Here is a 19,057-nt window from a genome sequence, read left to right as displayed (position 1 = left end):
CCTAATCAAATTCTTCCTCTTGGTGGGGAGGTCTATAGTAGACTCCTACAAGTATATCACCCTCCCCATGTTCTCCCCATATTTTGACCCAGAGGGTCTCAAGACATCCTTCCTTGTCCTAAAACTCAATTTGAAGGGAAGTAAACTGATCCTTGATGTAGAGAGCATCACCCCCACCCTTCTTCCCAAGATGGTCTCTCCAATACAAGGTATAACTCTCCAAAGCAGCAGGCCAATCATAGGTAGAGCCCCACCAGGTCTCCATTATCCCTACAAGATCATATTCATTTTCATAAGAGAAGGGCAAGTTCCTCTTGCTTTTTTTCCCAAGCTCCTGGTGTTCATGTATAGGCAGTTGAGTCTGCTATGAGAAGCCCCACGCTTCCCTATGAGGTGAAGTGGGACCTTTCCTTGGGCTGTCATCAGAGCAAGTTCCCTTAGGCTGCCCAAGTTATTAGTAATGTAGGTGACATGACCTGGGATAGAACTGTTAATAGACCACCCATCCTGCAGTGGTCTTAGTTTAAAGCCCTGGCAAGAAGGTCAGCCATGCTGGCTGAGAAAAGCTTCCCTTTCCAGATGAGGTGGAGGCCATCCCTTCCCAACAGTCTGCTCTCTCTAAAGTGCTGACTGTGGTCAAAGAAGCCAAACCCCTTGTGATGTCACCATGGTTGTGAAATGGTTAGCACTAGATTGTATCTTATTCTGCTTTCTGACAGGGACAGAGAAGCAGACAGCTATCTTGAACAGTGTGTATACTTCTATGCCTCATGCAGTGAAGCTTCAGTGAAGAAAATCAGCTTCCTTACCAAAGATATGCACCTAAATTTTGGCTGATATTTTGGCAAAAGGTGCCTATGGTAATTTTTATGGTAATTTGTTCAGTGGTTGATTTTTATTTTCTATACAAATTTGTGTAGATGTTTGCAGGGGAATATCAATTCATGTTTGGTATGGTCATTATGGAAAGAGTCATAAGAAGTGTAGTAAGAGTCATAAGAAGTGTAAGAGAGAATTAGGTCATGTGTTCCACATCTTCCTCAGTCAAAAGAAGTCAAGCTGGAGAAAGTATGTCATGGGAAAGTGGGCAAGAAGAGAGAGTGGAGGTACCCAAAGTGGTACAGATGAGGGAAGAGGAAGCAAATGAGGCAGGGGAAAATAGGCTGAAGAGTAACGGAGAAATGGGGCCCATGGAGGAGGAGGAGATGAGGAGAAAGGGAAAGGGAATGGGAATGGGGAAGAATGGAGTACAGGAGGAAAAGGAAGAGTGGAATGGGGACATGGAGAAAGAACAGGGGGAAGGGAAAGGAGAGGCAGGAAAGAATGGAGTCTACTCTTGATGGAGGGAGGAAAAGAGAGGGAAATTGTGGGGCCAGAATAGGAGAAATAGGGGAAGGGAGAATGGAGGCAAGAAAGGTTAAGGAAATGCATAGGGAGTGAGGGAAAAAGAGAGGGGAGGAACAGGTTAATGATATGGAGTGGTCTGGAGAATGCGTAAAGTGGAAACCAGAGTGACAGGTGTTTGAGGAGGCTGAAATGTAGGAGGGAGAAAGGAGATGAACAGAAAACAGGAGTCTCCCATTGTGTCTCCCCATCCACTCTCCCAACCCACTCCTCATCCTGCAGCTCTCAGATTTGTTAGCGCATGCAGAGGGAAGCCAAAGCCCCACCAGGATACAGTGCTTAAAATAAGGCAAAATACAAAGTTTGTTGCATGCAATGGACATGGTGAAAGGAGAAGGTGGAGGAAAAAGAACACAAGAGGTGAAGGACAGATTGGACTTATGTTTGGAATCAGAAGCAGAGTCATGTTCAGATCTATACCTCAGTGCCTAGATTGGTCTTGAAGGGTAGTAAGCAATATCTTGGGATAAATATGTTTATTGCACTCATATTGGTTAATTTAAAGAGCATTTGCAGCAATGCAAAATGGGTGAAGGTAGGCCAGTATTTTGACCAGATGGAGGCAGAGGTGATATGCCTGTAGGGATGTAGGATATTGAGACAGAGGGATTATAAAGATCTCATAGGAAGATGGAAGCATGACCCATCCATGTGGCTGGGCAGTAAAGAGAACAGGGCAACAGGTGTAGTGATACTAATTAAAGATCCACAGCTGAAACTAATAAGCTATCAGGATTTAATTAAGGACAGTGTTACAGGTGATCAGGGAGAAGGGAGGGGGAGGTTTAGCATATTGAACATTTACACACGGGCACAGTGGGCGGCACACTGTGATTTGTAACTGTCAAGATTGAGGAATGAATGTGGCACTCCTGCATCTTAATTTAGAAAAAAGCATATGACCATGTGTACCATGATTTCCTGTTTAGCACTTTGTACAAGATGGAAGTCCCACCAAAGTTTCTAAGATGGATCAAGGCTTTATTCAAAAAAGCACAGTGTAGGGTAAAAGTGGGTAGTCATCTAACAGAGGAAGCCAAGGTCAGATCAGATATGAGACGGGGTGCCACCACTACTATTCGTCTGTACCATCCAGCCGTTGGCTCAGAGGATCAGGACAGAATATGTGACCAAGGGTATGCCAATCCCCAGAAAAAGGGCATGCAAGCAAAATGAATGTTGTACATGGATGTTATTGATATCTTAGCAAGAGAGACAGTGTATCCCTAGAATGGAATACGACACATAAAAATGCATCTGAAAAGGCACTGGGGGCAAAACTAAGGTCACTTCCACACATGTGGGGAGCCTACTCTGATGCACTGGAAATCTAGCACATTGGAGCAGACTTGATTAAATCAAGTCTGCTGGACTATGTAAAATGATGCACTCTGACAGCCTTGTGCATCATGTGTATCAGCGGTGCAGTGTGCCCCTGGGCTGAGAAAATGGTGGTGGTGTGCTTTGAACTAAAATACATTTGATGTGCTTTAGTGCAGGCACACCATGACCATTTTCTCAGCACGGAGGTACACTGCACCGCTGATACACATGTTTCTGACATGGTGCTGGGCACTTTTAATTAGCATGGCTCTCTAATTAAAAGCTCCTGGTGCCGCATTGGGAACACATGTAAAAATATCCATAATATATAAAAAAAGTAAGTGTCTGGTGGAGGGGAAAATGGAAAGAAGGGGAAGACTGGGGTTACAGGTCACAATGAACTAGAACAAGAAATTGGGAGTGAAGGTGAACCTGCATCTGTCAGGTGAAGTGTCTTAGAACATGAAAGGGAAGATGAAACAAAAGCTAGGGAGCTGGTATGATCACAAGCTGTTGATGGCAGGACAGATAAATGTAATTAAGGTGGTGGTACTCCCAGTTATACTGTATGTAGGTGTGGTATTCCCCCTGTTGTGGACCACCATGTGTAGGATTCAATGGGAACTGATGATGTTCTTTTGGAAAGCCAAAAGGGAGAATAACATTATACAAGGAGAAATTGAAGGAAGGATGGGGCTTCCCATATGTGTTTTTGTTTGCTTATGCAAAGTATATCAGTCCACACAGAGGGAATAAAAGGGGGAACCAAATGGGCTAGGTTTGTCCAGTACTCTGAAGGAATGTTATTGGATAACTAGAATGTATGGAAAAGGTCACTTTCATGGCCCTGCGCCTGGATAATGACATCAATGGACAAAAAGATTGTGAAGCATGTAAGTTGGTATGGGATACAGACAATAGCTATAACAGAGTTGGTGGACCATAAATAAATCAAGGTCTGGGTCAAGGAAAGGAGACTGTATCCCACTGGGTAGGTTCATGGGGAAAGAACGATGGAAAGTTTGGAAGGGGATGTTTGGGAAAAGCTTAAAGAAACAGAAACAGGATTTTGGTTGGCTGAGCACTCCATTACAGATAGGGACTGTGTACAACAGCTGAATGCCCCAGACAGACATGTCGTGGGGAAGAAAATATGTGGCATGTGATGTGAGAATGTCAGTTTGCCAGAATGGTCTGCCATAGGCAAAGCAACTCTTACAGTGGCTGAATGTGAAGAGCCAATTTATTCTAGAAATGGTTTTGTGAAGAGTATGGGATGAGGCCCAGAATTAAGATGGAGGGAGAGTATGGAAAGTGTAGTGAACTTTTGTGCAGCATTGTGGCCTTCTATGACCAGGTCACAAAAGCCTTGGATGCAGGTGTCGTGGTGGATGTAGTTTTCCTAGACTTTAGGAAGGCCTTCAACACTGTTTCTCACCCCATCCTCATTAAAAAATTAGGTGTCTATGGTGTCAATGCCTACACAGTCAGATGGGTCACAATTGGCTGGAGGGCCGCACCCAAAGAGTGGTGGTGGAAGGGTCATTTTTGACCTGGAATGATGGAGGCAGTGAGATTCCCCAGAGTTCAGTTCTCAGGGTTCAATATCTTCATCGACAACTTGGATGATGGGGTAGAAAGCACCTTGTTCAAGTTCACAGATAACACTAAGATGTGGGGAGAAGTCAGCATGCTAGAAGAGAGGGACAGGCTACAACTAGATCTGGACAGGTTACAGAGGTGGGCAGATGAGAATAGGAAGGGTTTCAATACAGAGAAGTGCAAGGTGTTGCACCTGGGGGGAAGAACCAGCAGCATACCTACAGGCTGGGGAACTCCCTTCTTCTCAGCACAGAGGCAGAGAAGGATCTTGGAATCACTATTGATTCTAAGATGAACATGAGCTGCCAATGTGGGGACACAGGCAGAAAGGCTAACCGCACTTTGGCATGCACCCATAGATGCCTCACGAGCAGGTCCAAGGAGGTGATCCTCCCCCTCTATGCAACATTGGTCAGGCCACAGTACTGTATCCGGTTCTGGGAGTCGCACTTCAGAAGCAATGTGGACGGCATTGAGAGGGTCCAGAGGAGGGCCACTCGCATGACTGGGGGGCACCAGGGCAGGCCCTACGAGGAAAGGCTAAGGGACCTGAACCTGTTCAGCCTCCACAAAAGAAGGCTGAGAGGGGATCTGGTGTCCACCTATAAACTTGCCAAGGGGGACCAGCAGGCAATAGGAGAGTTCCTGTTCCCCCGAGCACTGCCGGGGGTAACAAGGAACAATGGCCATAAGTTGAATTAGAGTAGATTTAGGCTAGATATCAGGAGGCACTTCTTCACTGTCAGGGCGGCTAGGACCTGGAACCAACTTCCAAGGGAAGTGGTGCTGGCTTCTACCCTGGGGGACTTCAAAAGGAGGCTAGACAGCCACCTAGCTGGGGTCATTTGACCCCCACATTTTTTCCTGCCCATGGCAGGGTGTTGGACTAGATGATCTGCTTAGGTCCCTTCCAACCCTACCATCTGTAAAACTATGAAACTAGGAGGATTCAAAAAATGATGAGGCTTGAGAGGCAGTAGAGCTATGGCTGCAGGCCAGGGGGTGGCTAGGAAAGGTATGAGCAAAGCTAAGACAAGACAGATGGGATAAGGAGCAATAGGTATTAATAGGTGAGCTTAGAAAGCAACAGGGGAAAATGTAGTATTAAGAAACAAGTGTTTAGGCCCCGAGATTAATGAGAATTTAGGGATGAAGGGAATTATTGAATAATATTTAAATGTTCTATGTTTTTGTTGGTCTTATTTGTTGAAGTTTTAGAAGCTGATGGAAGCATGTTGTAAGTTGTGACACCGTATTGTTTCATTTTCTTCTTAGTTGATGTAGTTTTTGTAAGATAATGGAAACATTTTGTGCCACCTATATGTGTTGTAAGGCTTATGGCCCTTCCTAATTGGCCCTCAGCTCACTTGCGGTGGCAGGGTCAGATCTAAAAATTGTCATCCAGGCCTCCTGGGAGCTGTTACAACATCAAAGTCATGGCAAGCGAAAAGTAATACTGGGAGCCAGTTCCCTGCAGATGACCTCCCCAGCCTGACACCCTGACTTCTTTGTGGAGCTCCAAACCTCCCCTTTACCCCACTGTAATCACTTCCAGCCTCTGGAGGATGACTATTTCTGAGACCTATAGGTGTTGCCCCACTGGAAAAGGATGAAAACAGAAATCCTTGGCACTATTCTGTCACAAAGCCAATTCTTGCCCTGCCTCTCTCCAGATAGATAAACTCTGGGAAAATATATAACTCAATCCAGCTAAGCTATCATGAATAACAGGCAGCAACCACTTCTATACATCACTCCCTCATAGGGGTTCATACTTCATGAGTCCAGTCTGCTATAGTAGTCTTTGCCAACTGAGGGGAGCGAACCTCCAGCTCACTGGCTCTTCACTGTCTCCCTCCCATTCAGTCACCAGGGATCCCTGCCGGCTGGCTGTTTCCCCTCCCCACTCCAGACTCTCTTCCTGAGGGGTAAAAGTCCTAGGAGCTTAACCCTATGCCAGACCTCCCTCTGCAGAAGGACAGAGCCCCACATAAGAGACACCCCTCTCCCTCTCCACAACCTCGCTTGTCACCTCTGCCTTGTTTGCTGTGACTTTGCAGTCTTCTTCACTGGAATCACCTCCGTTGGCCCAGATGTTCCCTGCAGACTGCTGTGTGGAACCAGCATTGTTTTGAATGCCGCACAGAGCTGCACCACAAGCTGCCTACTGCACCCTGTAAGAAGGTCACTCTGGCATCTGGGTCTCTGGCACTCTGCAGGCCTCCCCTCCAGGCCCCTCACCAGAGCCCACTTTCCACCAATCTGGAGAGCAAGACTGCTGCAGAAACATCACACCGATCTTGACCTACTGCTCCCATGTGCCACCTTTGCTGAGGTGGGAACAGGAGTTATCCCCCAGTCTGTCTTCTCCCCTTTCATAAGTGCTTTAAGTCTTGATACTTTAATGTGTTGGCCTGTGATTGGTGTAGCTTTTTTGTAATGCAATGTAGGCTGTTAGAAGTAAGTTTTTAATTTTTTGATATAATAATAATAATAATAAAATTTCCCATCAGTATGTTTGCCCAATATTGACCATGTGTTTTATAGTAATGCTCAGTATTGGCTGCATTTAATCAACGTTATTGTTGGTTTCCATAACTAAGTACATGCTGCTTTTAGCAGCAGTTTAATGACAGAGCATGTATTTAATGAGGTTTTCTTGTATGCAAAAGTAAATTGAGGGTCTTTTCCCCTAAGGCGGATTCAGGGAAAAAAAACTCATCTTGTAGTCAAGTAAATATGGTACATCTCCTGGATCACATTTGCCTGTATCACAGTTTCATCACAGTGGCAGTTCATGGTCTTTCTGGGGCCAGTTAGTACATCCAGATCTTCCTCCTCCTGATCATTTTGAACTGATGAACTTCCTGCTTATAACAGAAACTCGTATTATTCCTGAGCGTATGACCTTGGTTTACTATTAAATTTTATCCGGTTTCTATTACTCAGCCCTCAAAGAAACTCAATTGTTCTTGCATGATATTTTATTCATTCTCTGTATTGACCATGCTTAACCAAATACATCTGTGCAGAAAATATTAAATAAAATATGAATGAAATATGAATGAAAATATTAAATAAAATCACTCCCAAGGCTAATCCTTGAGGAATCCTGTTACTGATTTCTCCACAACATGATACTTTCTCTTTCAAGTACAATCCATTGTCATCTCTACTTAGCTAGTTCCTTAAGAATCTTAGATTTTTCCTGCAAATCTTCTCCAGCGTGGCTAGTAGTTTCCTGAGTTTCAAAATATGGAATGTTTTCCTGTAATATTGATAGACTATATCAACAGCATTTCTTTTGGGTAGAAAATCAGTTATCTTATTAAACCATAAAAATCATATGGAAGGGACTTTGGGTTGTCATATAGTCTCCCCTATTCAAGGGCAGGATGGTCTCTGTTAAAAACAGGAGTGGCCAACCCATGGCACAGGCATAATCAGATCCAGGAATTTTGAAAATGGAGATATGGGACAGTGACAAATACTTCAGGGTTGGCTGAACCCCCAGTTTCCCTGCTTCACAGGGGTGACCAGGCTACAATATGGAAGCAGCAACTAGGGACTTCTCTTTAAGCCCTTAAATCAGGTAAGAATGCCCCCCCCCAAACCCAGCGCCCCCTCTATACTCAGTAACACCTTCCCTTTCCTCCCATCCCTTCCCCTCCCTTCCCATTCCCCCTGCCATACTTATGCCAGGCTTTACCTACCTGAAGGGTGGTTTAAAAGAGGATGGAGCTACAAGTGTTCTCAGTGGTAGCAGATGACAGAACATGGAGCAACAGTCTTAAGTTCCACAAGGGAAATTAGGTTAGATATCACAAAGAACTTTCTCACTAGGAAGGTAGTAATATACTGGAACAGGTTACCCACAGTAGTTGTGGACTCTCCATCCTTGGAGGTTTTTAAGACCCAGCTAGACAAAGCTTTGGCTGGGATGATCTAGTTGGGAATGGTCCTGCTTTGAACAGGGGCAGGGTGTTGGACTAGCGACCTCCCGAGGTTTCTTTCAACCCTTATTTTCTATGATTCTCTGGGCACAAGAAGGGGGAACCCACCCACCATTACCACTCTGCCAGTCACTCTGGCTCCATTCTAACTGAGGCTATGAAAAGCAGGTGCATGGGGAGCCAGGCTCAGCTGGGGACAGTGGCAATGGTGGGCAGATTCTCCCCTCCCTGCACCTGCTCCCAAATTGGTGGGAAACAGCCAGGAAGGACTAAGTGCAAAGGGAAAACCCACCTACCACTACCACTGATGCTGTCCTTTGCTGAGCTTGGCTGCCTGTGCAGCCACCCCTCTTTATTCCATCTAGAGTAGGGCAGGAGCAGCTCTGCATCTTCCCCCATCCGCAGGTCACCTAGAAACAGCAGCATCAGTGAGTGGGTCTCTTTCCAGTGTCCACAGGCAAAATAAGAGAAGGCAAGGGCAGGGGCAGGGGAGGATGGGATGGGAGGGGGTGCCAAAAGGGAGAGATTCTTACCTGCTTTGGGGACTTAAATGAAAGTCCTTAGCTGCTGCTTCTCTTACATGATCCAGACAACTCAGGCAACAGGCATCTGGACCTGAGGGAACTAGAGGTACACTGTGGAAAGGAGGGTGTGACTTCACCACTGTACCCTTCTAAATCTACCCCTGGGTACAGAAATCTGCTGTTTGGCATGTGAGGCCCAGGCACTCAGTAAAGGGTGGTGCTGCAATGGACTGGAGTATGGGTAAGACACTGCTGTGAAATGAGGAGTCAGAAGTCACTGCCAAGAACTAGGTTAACCATTGCCTGGCCCTGAAACCTTCACTGAATTCAGGGCCTTGGATCTTCACTCATTATATAAAACTGCTGCAATTCAAGTCTCCTTTTGCAGTAGTGTCTTGTTCCAGTTCTGCTTTCCCCTTTCTAAATCTAAGGATTACATTTACTAATCTCTCTAGACATCTCATATTGTTTTTTACTTGATAGATTTATTAAAAATATTTGCAACCAGACCTGTGATTTTATGTATCAGGTTTTTTTCAGAAGTCTGGGATGAAGTTTGTTCTCTCTCTGCCCACAGCCTCCCCAGTTTGAGAAACTTAGGCTCTTTGCAATTTTTATTTCAGTGCCCTCATTCTCATTCTCTGTCTTTATTCCCATTTTGTCAGTCATCATCCTGAGAAACAAGGCAAAATAGTTTGGGGATATATACATATTGTCTTTAATCTCCAAAAAATTTTCATTGTACAGAAGCCCCATTTCTTTCTACTTTCCATGTTCCCTTTTTATTTATATAGCCGAGAGACCTTTTATTTGTATTTATGTCCTTTGCAAAATCTAACTCAGCTTGATTTTAGGGTAATTCTCATTCTATCCCTATATTTTGTGCCTTTGAAAATAACTTTCCTGCCATATTTTTTTTCACAGAAATAGAAACATGATGAGATAGTACAAAAATATTTTATTTCCTTTCATTATTGCCCAATGTTTTTGTTTTTCAAAGAAACAGACCGTATTGGTTCCATAGGTTGGGATATCCCTCCATAGGGAAGAGGATTTACATTTTTTAGTAGAAATACAATAGTCTCATTGTTTTAGGGAAATTTCATGTCCTGATGCCAGCAAGACAACTCATGCTTAAGGTTATGTTGAAGACTTTACTGTATTGGAGCCTCTTGCAGGCATAATGAAAGTCTACATAGAAAGTTGTGGAAATGTGGGCACGTCTACATGAAACACTATATTGCCATAGCAACGAGCTAGAGCCAATGCAGCTCATTACTATAGTGATGTAGGATTGGTGGGCACAAACCATGACACCAACTCTACTGCCCAGTGGCAATGAAAATATAATAGTTTGCAGAATCAGAAAACTCCTAGGAGTATTTTCTGTACCTTTGGAATACCAGTCTAACAAAGTCTACAAGTATCAGTTAGGTTCATGCAATTGTCCCATTTATAGAGGGCAGACAAAACTAAGGAATTGAGCTAGTGGGAGTATGTTCTCTTTTATCTCCAAAAAGGTGAAAAGTATTGAGTTAAAGGAACTTGTACTACAGCTGACTTTGTTGTAGCCAACCCAGCAACATAGGCATTTATTGATTAAATTCTGATAATTCTGTAAATGATATTTTCTGAATGTGTGTGTCCTGTAGAGGAATTTAGTGCTGGTATTTAGAGCTGTGCAAAACACCATTGTTTCATTTCAACATCTGTTTCACCATTTCAAAGGGACAATGTTTTGTTTTATCATTTTGTTTCAAAGCACTGTCCTGTTTTGTTTCATCAAAACTCTTTTACTGTTTTGATGCGTTTTGACATTTTGACCATAGGCTATAATGGGGAATCATGAAAATGCTTAAAACATTGTCATTCATTGCCTGATTCAGATGCAAATTGCAGGGATGATAGCCCCTTATGAGGTCATGATGTCTGCAAAATTTCAAGGAGATAGAGGTTTCTCAGAAACTGCACCTCAAAGTCTTGAAAGCAAAACTCATGACACTTGCAGGTAACAGAAGCCTCCTGTCACATGGCATGCAGATCTGGGGTCCCGCACCACCAGGAGGGCTCCAGGACTGTGACAGACTCCCCCCACGGTATAGGCCCCCAGATATGCGTCAGATGACAGGATGCTGCCACTGCTCCCTGGGACCGGCACTGGACGCAGCCAGCACCCAGCATCAGGGAAGACAGATGCTACCGCTGGCCCCAGGCAGCAGAAGCAGCCTCCTGTCATCTGGGTGCAGATCTGGGGGCCTGCACCCCTGGGAGGGCTTAGGAGCTGTGCCAGACTCCTCCCTGGGGTGTGAGCCCCTGGATTTGCGCTGGATGACAGAAGTCTGCCTCTGCTGCCTGGGACTGGCACTAGGCGCAGCCCATGCCCAGAGTTGGGCTCCATGGAGCTCAGCCTGGTTGCAGAAGGCAGAGCACAGCCCTGGCTCTCCCTGCCTCCCACTGCTGGGCTGCACTCCAAGCGGCTCTGCAGCCCCATGGAGCTGAGCCTGGTGGCAGGAGGCAGAGCACATCCCCGGCTCTCCCCGACTCCCACCACCAGACTGAGCTGCATGGGGCTGCAGAGCCACTCAGAGCGCAGTCTGGCAGCAGGAGGCAGGGGGAGCCAGGGCTATGTTCTCCACTGGGCTGAGCTCCATGGGGCTGCGATGCCACTCCAAGTGCAGCCCTGTCTCTCTTCTCCCTCCCACCATCAGGCTGCTTTGAAACTCAAAATGTTTCAAAACTTTCAAAATGTTTTGAGTGCCCTCATTTCATTTCAAAGCTGTTTCAAGGCTTTTTGTTTTGTTTCAGTTTCACTGCTTCAAGCTCAAAACTCATCAAAACAGCTTCAAAATGAAACATTTGGCAAAATTTCACACAGCCCTAATTTTCAGTATTGCAAAGTTGAAAAGTGGACCTACTTTCCTTCCAAAAGTACAAAAAAAGGTATGCATATAATTTATCTCAGCATATAAGATCACAGTGCATTAAAATATACATACAAGTATTATTTTCCACTGAACTACCACTAAATACAAAATATAAATACCTAGGAAAAACTAATAACATGTTAAAGTGATATATTAAAAGCATATAAAAATAACTGAATTTGATAAAGGAACGTACTTGTTTGATGCAGCAAAGTAAAAGACTGAAATGTATCCTGTCACTGATTAAAGACAAGCTTTCTATTTGTGCTGTGTTTCCTAGACAGACTGTCACCATGTTCTAATCCATCCTGGTTAGTCAAAGCATACAACAGAACTATTGATTTGTATTCATTCTGAAACAAATGGTTACGAGATTCCAGCACTGACAGACAGTTCTGTTATGTGCCTTTGAATAATAATTACAGTGAAAAGTAAGAATATTTGACAGACAACTGCAGATTATTTTATTGTGTCTACAGTTAACCATGCATTTAAATAAGAAAGGTCCAAGTTATGGTGTAGTGATTCTTCAATGTGATTATTACATCTTATACACATTAGTAATTAATGTTCACAGAACTTCATTTGAAAGTAACATGCATGGAGAAACTTCCAACAATGTTCTGTGTCATTGCTAATTTATCTAGAATGATTAATTGAGATTTTTTTAATACTATATTTTATGTTAATAAAATTTAGTTTTCACTAAAGCACAAGATTGAAAAATAGAATGGCTTATCTGTATTTTACTAGTCATAACAGATCTCATATCAGTCATTTTATCAATCATACATTTTATGTGTTTTCCTTTCTGTATGTAATCTCTGAGTATACAAGCAATGCTTCTAACAGTGATGCTTTTCTACCATTCCTGAGTGCCTGAAAAATGGTTAATGCAAGGGATGGGGATGAGAGAAGGTTCTCCTTCTCCTCACTGTTTTTTGTGATGCAATCTTAAACATTAGGTGATAATGTGTTATAAAATAAAAACATTAATGAATTTTCAGGGACTTGATCAAGGTGGAATAGACTTACACTTAGCCACCAAGTGGAAAAAGAATCTGGCCTAGTGTCATTACATCAACAAGCCAAGATCAATATTTTGCAATAAATAAAAATGTTGTTTAAAAATAATTAAGGTTTATTAACAGTAGCATCCAACCATTCAGAATGTTAAAAGCAAGGAAAATGACCTTTTATGGCACCTCTGACCTATGCCCTTATGCCCAGGTGGCATATTGCTACTCACAATCACAGGCTTCACACATCTACAAGAAACTCTTGTTCATCTGATGAGTTAGGAGAAATTTTGCACACAATATATTAGTCTCCATCATGGTAAAATCCAAACCTTATGGTTGTTTAACTAAATAACCAGTATTGCTATATGTGTACTGGTTAAGTGTGTAGTGAGTCCTGTGTCTGTGAAGGAAGAGGTTACAATTAAAGTTCTACCCTACACTGACAGAGAGAGAATGGACAAGAAGCTGAATATGAGCCAGCAGTGTGCATTTGTTGCAAATAAGCTGCATCACTAGGCTGCATTAGTAAGAGCATTGCCAGTAGATTGAGGGAAGTGATTCTTTCCCTCTCTTCAGCACTGGTGAGGCCACATCTGGAGTACTGTGTCCAGTTGTGGGTCCCCTACTACAGAAAGGATGTAGACAAATTGAAGAGTCCAATGGTGGGCAATAAAAATGGTCAGGGGCCTGGGGAACATGATTTACAAGAGAAGCCTGAGGGAACTGGGCTTATTGAGTCTAGAAAAGAGAAGACTAAGAGGGAATTTAATAGCAGCCTTCAACTACTTGAAGGGTGATACCAGAGAGGATGGAACTAGACTGTTCTCTGGTCTCAGTGGTGACAGATGACAGAACAAAAAGCAAATGGTCTCAAGGGAAGTTTAGGTTAGATATTAGGGGAAAAAACTCTCACTAGGATGGTAGTAAAGCACTGGAACAAGTTACCCACAGAGTTTGTAGCATCTCCATTCTAGGAGGTTTTTAAGACCAGGCTAGACAAAGCCTTGGCTGGGATGATATAGTTGGGGATGGTCCTTCCTTAAGCAGGGGGTTGGACTAGATGACCTCCTGAGGTCCCTTCCAACCATAATTTTTTATGATTCCATGATATCCATGTACCATAGGGATTTCATAACTAAAAGCCCATATTGCCATTAACCACCCATGATGGGAATAGTTATTTAGAAGCTGGAGGCAATATTCAACCTGTGTAAGTCAGGGCAGTTATATAGATCAGAAGTAACTGGGCTCCTCAAAGTCAAACAAATGAGAAAGCTCTCATTGCTCTTCCAAATCAATATGTGTTCTTTTCATCTGAAAACCATTGGCTTAGATCCCAGGCAACATAATTTATCTTCGAGGCATGTATAATCCCAAATAAAAAACATGAAGCTGTACAGGATTTGGTCCTGTAACTGTAAACTGCTTCCTCTTCTGTAGCAGTATATTGGGCAATAGAAAAGCCCACTGGACACGTCTTATTTTTATGGTGTTTCTAGCCATCTTAAATTATTAGCTACATTTTAAAACATTTCTTTCTGCCTCGAAGCCAGAAAGTTTGATGCTATTAAAAAGGACATCAGCTTTGCCCCTTTGGAATTTTTTGGCTTCCTAACTTTAGATCGGGTCCCTAATATCAAAAGAATTAAAACCCCAAGGCTCTGTGTGTGTGTGGGGGGTAGTTATTATGAATTACATTGGGTTGACAGGTAGGGCTCAGTCTTTATTATAGTATAAATTAGTTGGCTGTTAAGGGCTGTTAGCCTCTTAAAGAGATAGAGCATTTAGAAGTGATATGTTTCACCAATACTTCTCCTTTTTCCCCTTTGTCCCCCTCCAAGTTGGATCAACAGGACAAAAATTATAGTGAAAATCCAGGTTTATTAGTGTCCAAGTCATGCTTCTAACATATGATAATGGTGTCACTTTCATAGAAGTAGTATCTCAAGCTGGAGCTAGTAGTGAAGTTTGCCAAGGGAAAGACATATAAACACAAAAGAAATGTTTATGTTATACATTCCATTTCTGCAAGATTCCCTTCCTGTGAGGTGTTCAGTGCCCCCATCTCACACTGAGGACTAAAGCCAATGGAAGTAACAGGTACTCATTACTTTGCAGGAAGCAGTCAACAACTTGCATAAATGGGCCTCCAGAGATAGGAGTATTACAGTTAGCTTAAGGCACTCAGAATAGAGTGACTGCTCATCAAGAGGGATGAAAAGAGAAAAGGAAGTGTCATTAAATGATTAACAACCCACAGAAGGACAGTCTAAGTAATGCTTTCACACTTACCATGCAGAATATACTACAGCCTGATTTTCAAATGATATAAGGTACATAAATGCTGATGCACATATAAGGTTCAATTTGTATGTGAATACACAAAGATACTTCTGGAAATAATGGGGTGGATGCTAGTGCTGTGCGAAATTTTGGCAGCTGTTTCCTTTTGGAGGTGTTTTGGGCTGTTTCAGCTCCCAAAGCACCAAATCTGAAACTAAACAGAAGGCTCCAAAACATCTCCAGAACAAAACCACTTGAAATGTTTCAGAAGTTTTGGAATGTTTCAGAGGTGGGCTTGTGGGGAAAACAAAATTCAGAAGAGGGAGGGGCAAGAGAAGGGGGAAGGACTGCTCTGATATTGACATCTGTAGCTGGCCAGTGTTTGAGATCTGTCCCTGAGGTCCCTTCCAATCCCAGTGCTCTTGGAAAGGGACAGAGAAACAGCTCTGTGTGAAGCTTTTCTCTGCCTTTTGTGAGCTGTCTGTCTGGAAACAACAGCATGTGAAAGGTATTGGCTGGCTGCAGTGCCTGGCTTCCTAGTCAGTCTCTTGCTAGTTTCCCTTTCTGGAAAGGATTGGATATATACCTTTCCAATATATTATAGATAGAAGATACAGAAAAATAGCAGGTAGAAGAAGATAAATATAGTAAAGACATAGAAGATATAGTAAATACAAAGAATATATTACACACATACATATATATTAAACAGATAGAAGAAGATATATTGCAGAGAGAAGGTATATTACACACACACACACACACTAACCACATACAAGATACATTACACACACAAACACATTTCCCAGCAAAGCAAACATTCTGAAGCATGCTGGAAAGGCAGGTGCCAGGTCTTTTGGCAGGGAAGTGAGAGGGGGCAGAGGGAGAGCTATAAGTTCCCTCCACCCTCTCCCAAACTTAGACACACCCTCTTCCCTAGCAGCCATGAGGCTTCTCCTGTAAGTGGCAGCAAAACAGAGGGAGTAGTGTCTGCACCTGCCCCACCTCCACTAATAATAACCCCCAGAACTACCAGCATAAGTACCAGCATGATAGTCTCCTCCACCTCAATTTCAGTTCCCAGCATGAACCTCCCAGTACCAGAGAAGAAGCTGGATCTGGAACCAGGAGAGGTCAGTGCCATAGCCAGAGAAATTCTAGAGAAGGAGGGGGAATCTAAGCTTGTTCTCCACACCCCTCAAAGTTCCCCTAGAGCAAGGTCTCCTTGTCCAGAAGGCACTGCAGAGGAGGTTGTGGTGTCAGGTGGGTCAGCTTCCCCTGTTGTTGTACATCTGCTTACTGAGGAGGGGGATAAAGCAGAATCTGCACCCAGACCCTAGAAGCAAGGGAGTAGTGTAGTTTGGGATCATTTTGAGGTGGAAGATGACCCCAAGTACGCTATCTGCCTGCACTGCTGATGCAAGACCAGCCAAGGCAAGGACAAGAAACATTTCAGCACCACAGAGATGCTGATGCATAACAGGAGGCACCAAATCCTTGCCCTTGCTTCTCCTCAACCTGGCACCAGTGGAAGCATACCCAAAGGGAAGTCCCCCTCTTGCTTCAAAGACCCCATCCCCACAAAGCAGAGGCAGGCCATCCTGGACTGGAGGGAAAGGGGGGCGCATTCCCAAGGTGAACGAGGTCACCCAAAGCATTGAGAAGATGCTTGCTCTGAATGGCTAGCCCTTCTCCTTAGTTGAGCAGCCAGGGTTCAGGTGACTCATGGCACTCATGGCCCCATCATACTACATGCCCACATGCACCACCTTCAGCAGGACAGTGGTGCCCTCCCTGAATGAGGCATGCAGGGAGGAATTGAGGCAGAGCTGTTTAAGGCAGGTCTGCAGGTGGCCTTACACTTCATCTTGGACATCTGCAGCAGCTGGGGTCGAGATAATGCCCACCTCTCCCTCACAAGGCACTGGTGCAATCAGTCAGGCCATCGGTCGGCTCTCCTTCAAGCTGAGGTGATGGATGAGTCTCACATGGCAACAGAGATTATGGGAGCCATGAACCGCATGGTGCAGGGGTGGCTCATTAGGCAGGTTGAGCTCACCCATGGGTTAATGGTCACCAACAATGGGGCAAATATGGTCAAGGTAGTCCATGATGCCAACTTCGTTGGCATCCTCTGCATGGCACACAAGTTCCACCTCATAGTCAGGGGCACCTTGGAGGGGAACAGGGATGCTGGTGAGAATGCCATCACAACCAGCCAGCTCTTTTCAAAATGCTGGAAGGTGTCAGGCTACTTCCACTGGAGCATCGGGGGGGGGGGGCAAGATGCTGCAGGACAAACAGGCAGAACCATGTGTCCCACAGTGCAAAATCATACAGGATGTGGAAACTCAGTGAAATTCTACATACCTGATACTTGAAAGGCTGGTGGAGCAACAGAAGGCCATCCATGAGATGGCCTTCCTTGGGGAGATCAGGATCAGTGGCCCCCCTAACAAAGCTGAGTGGGATACCATCTCCCAGATCTTGATGTCTTCCAGCCATTCCTCGAGGCCACTGAGATCCTCAGCACTAGTGATGTCCTCTTTATCCAGATGATCCCCATAGAGATGGAGCTTCAGAACCAAATGGAGAAATTCTAGGCAATCAATGTTCTTGGCTGGGGCAAGCCGCTATCACCAGAGGTGAAGGCCCTGGTGAAGCCGCTAAAGGAGGACATCAAGAAATAGTTGGATCCATTGCAATCCAGTACAGTCCACATGTTGGTGGCCATGTGTGACCAAAGGATGAAGGGGAACATGTGAGCCAGCAAAACCCTGGATCTTTGGACAGAGGTGCTGGTGAACCAAGTCAGGAAGGCAGAAGGGCAGAGGCGGGGGGACGTGGAAGAGGGGGAACCACTGTCCTGTTTCAGCACTCCATCCACTGGCCAGTCTCCTCCTCCACCACAGGTGCTGCCAATGTGGGCCAAGGGCATAGCTTCCATGTTGGGGTCCTGAAACACAAGAACCCAGCACTGGACAGGTAGTGCTGAGGCCTCAATGGCTACCTATCTATCCAAGGAAGTGGAGCCACTGCTCTGTGGTGGGATCTGGCCATGGTTGCCCAGGAACACCTGTTCTGTCACTGACCAGTGTTTTGAGTGAAAGGGTGTTCCGTATCGCTGTGAATGTTGTGACACCCCACCACACCTCCTTTGTTTGGCATAGCAGCTAATGTTCCTCAAGGTGAACCTCTGCCGCTGGGGTCCCCAAGCTCCACGTGCAGATGCCACCCACCTCACTCCGTCCACACTTGTTCCCTTTTTATTATTATTATTTTTAAAACCGTTTCATGCCCTGTTCTCAGAGGTGGAGGCGACACTCACTGTATCACCAGCCAGTAAGGAAAGAACCCAAAAGAGGGTTAAAAGGCCAGGGGCCCACCACAAGGAATGCCCAGAGCAAGAGGCTCAGGAGTCTGACTGGCCTGAAGGCAGGGCAAGGGTCTAAGGGGGAGCCAAAGGTCTCACAGCTGGAGGGGGTGAAGGATGCAATGTGCAAGGCATGAGCCACAGTGTTAGGGGAAGTACAGAGCTGTGGAATGAATGTCACCCAAACACACCTAGATGGGTAGCCTCCCCCCTGGAAAACATCTGAATCAGTTGTTCATCAAGGTGTGGCAGGAACAAGAGGGGGAGGCAGCTGGCCAAGAGACAGATGGGAAGGTAGAGATATAACCGGCACAGGAAAGGCCCCCTGTTACAGGCTACCATCCCTGCTGGTTTCATCCCACTGCACCTTAACACACGCACAGTCACACATCACGAGTTTTGCTTTGAACAGTTTGAGGTGCAGTTTTACAAAAACTCCTGCATCAGTCTCCTTGAAACTTGGTAGGCTTCATACCAACTTAGGTAGCCACCATCTCTGCAATTGACATCTGAATCAGGCAAAAAATGACAAAGCTATAGGCATTTTAGTGATTCCCCATTAGAGCCTATGGCCAAATCACCAAAACTGTGTTGAAACTCTGAAACTGATTTGGCTGAAATGAAACTGAACAGTGATCTGAAACACTGA

Source organism: Crocodylus siamensis, chromosome 1 (genome assembly GCF_052110815.1).
Source record: "Crocodylus siamensis isolate JL-2025a chromosome 1, ASM5211081v1, whole genome shotgun sequence".
Taxonomy (NCBI): domain Eukaryota; kingdom Metazoa; phylum Chordata; order Crocodylia; family Crocodylidae; genus Crocodylus; species Crocodylus siamensis.
This window is presented reverse-complemented; position numbering follows the sequence as displayed.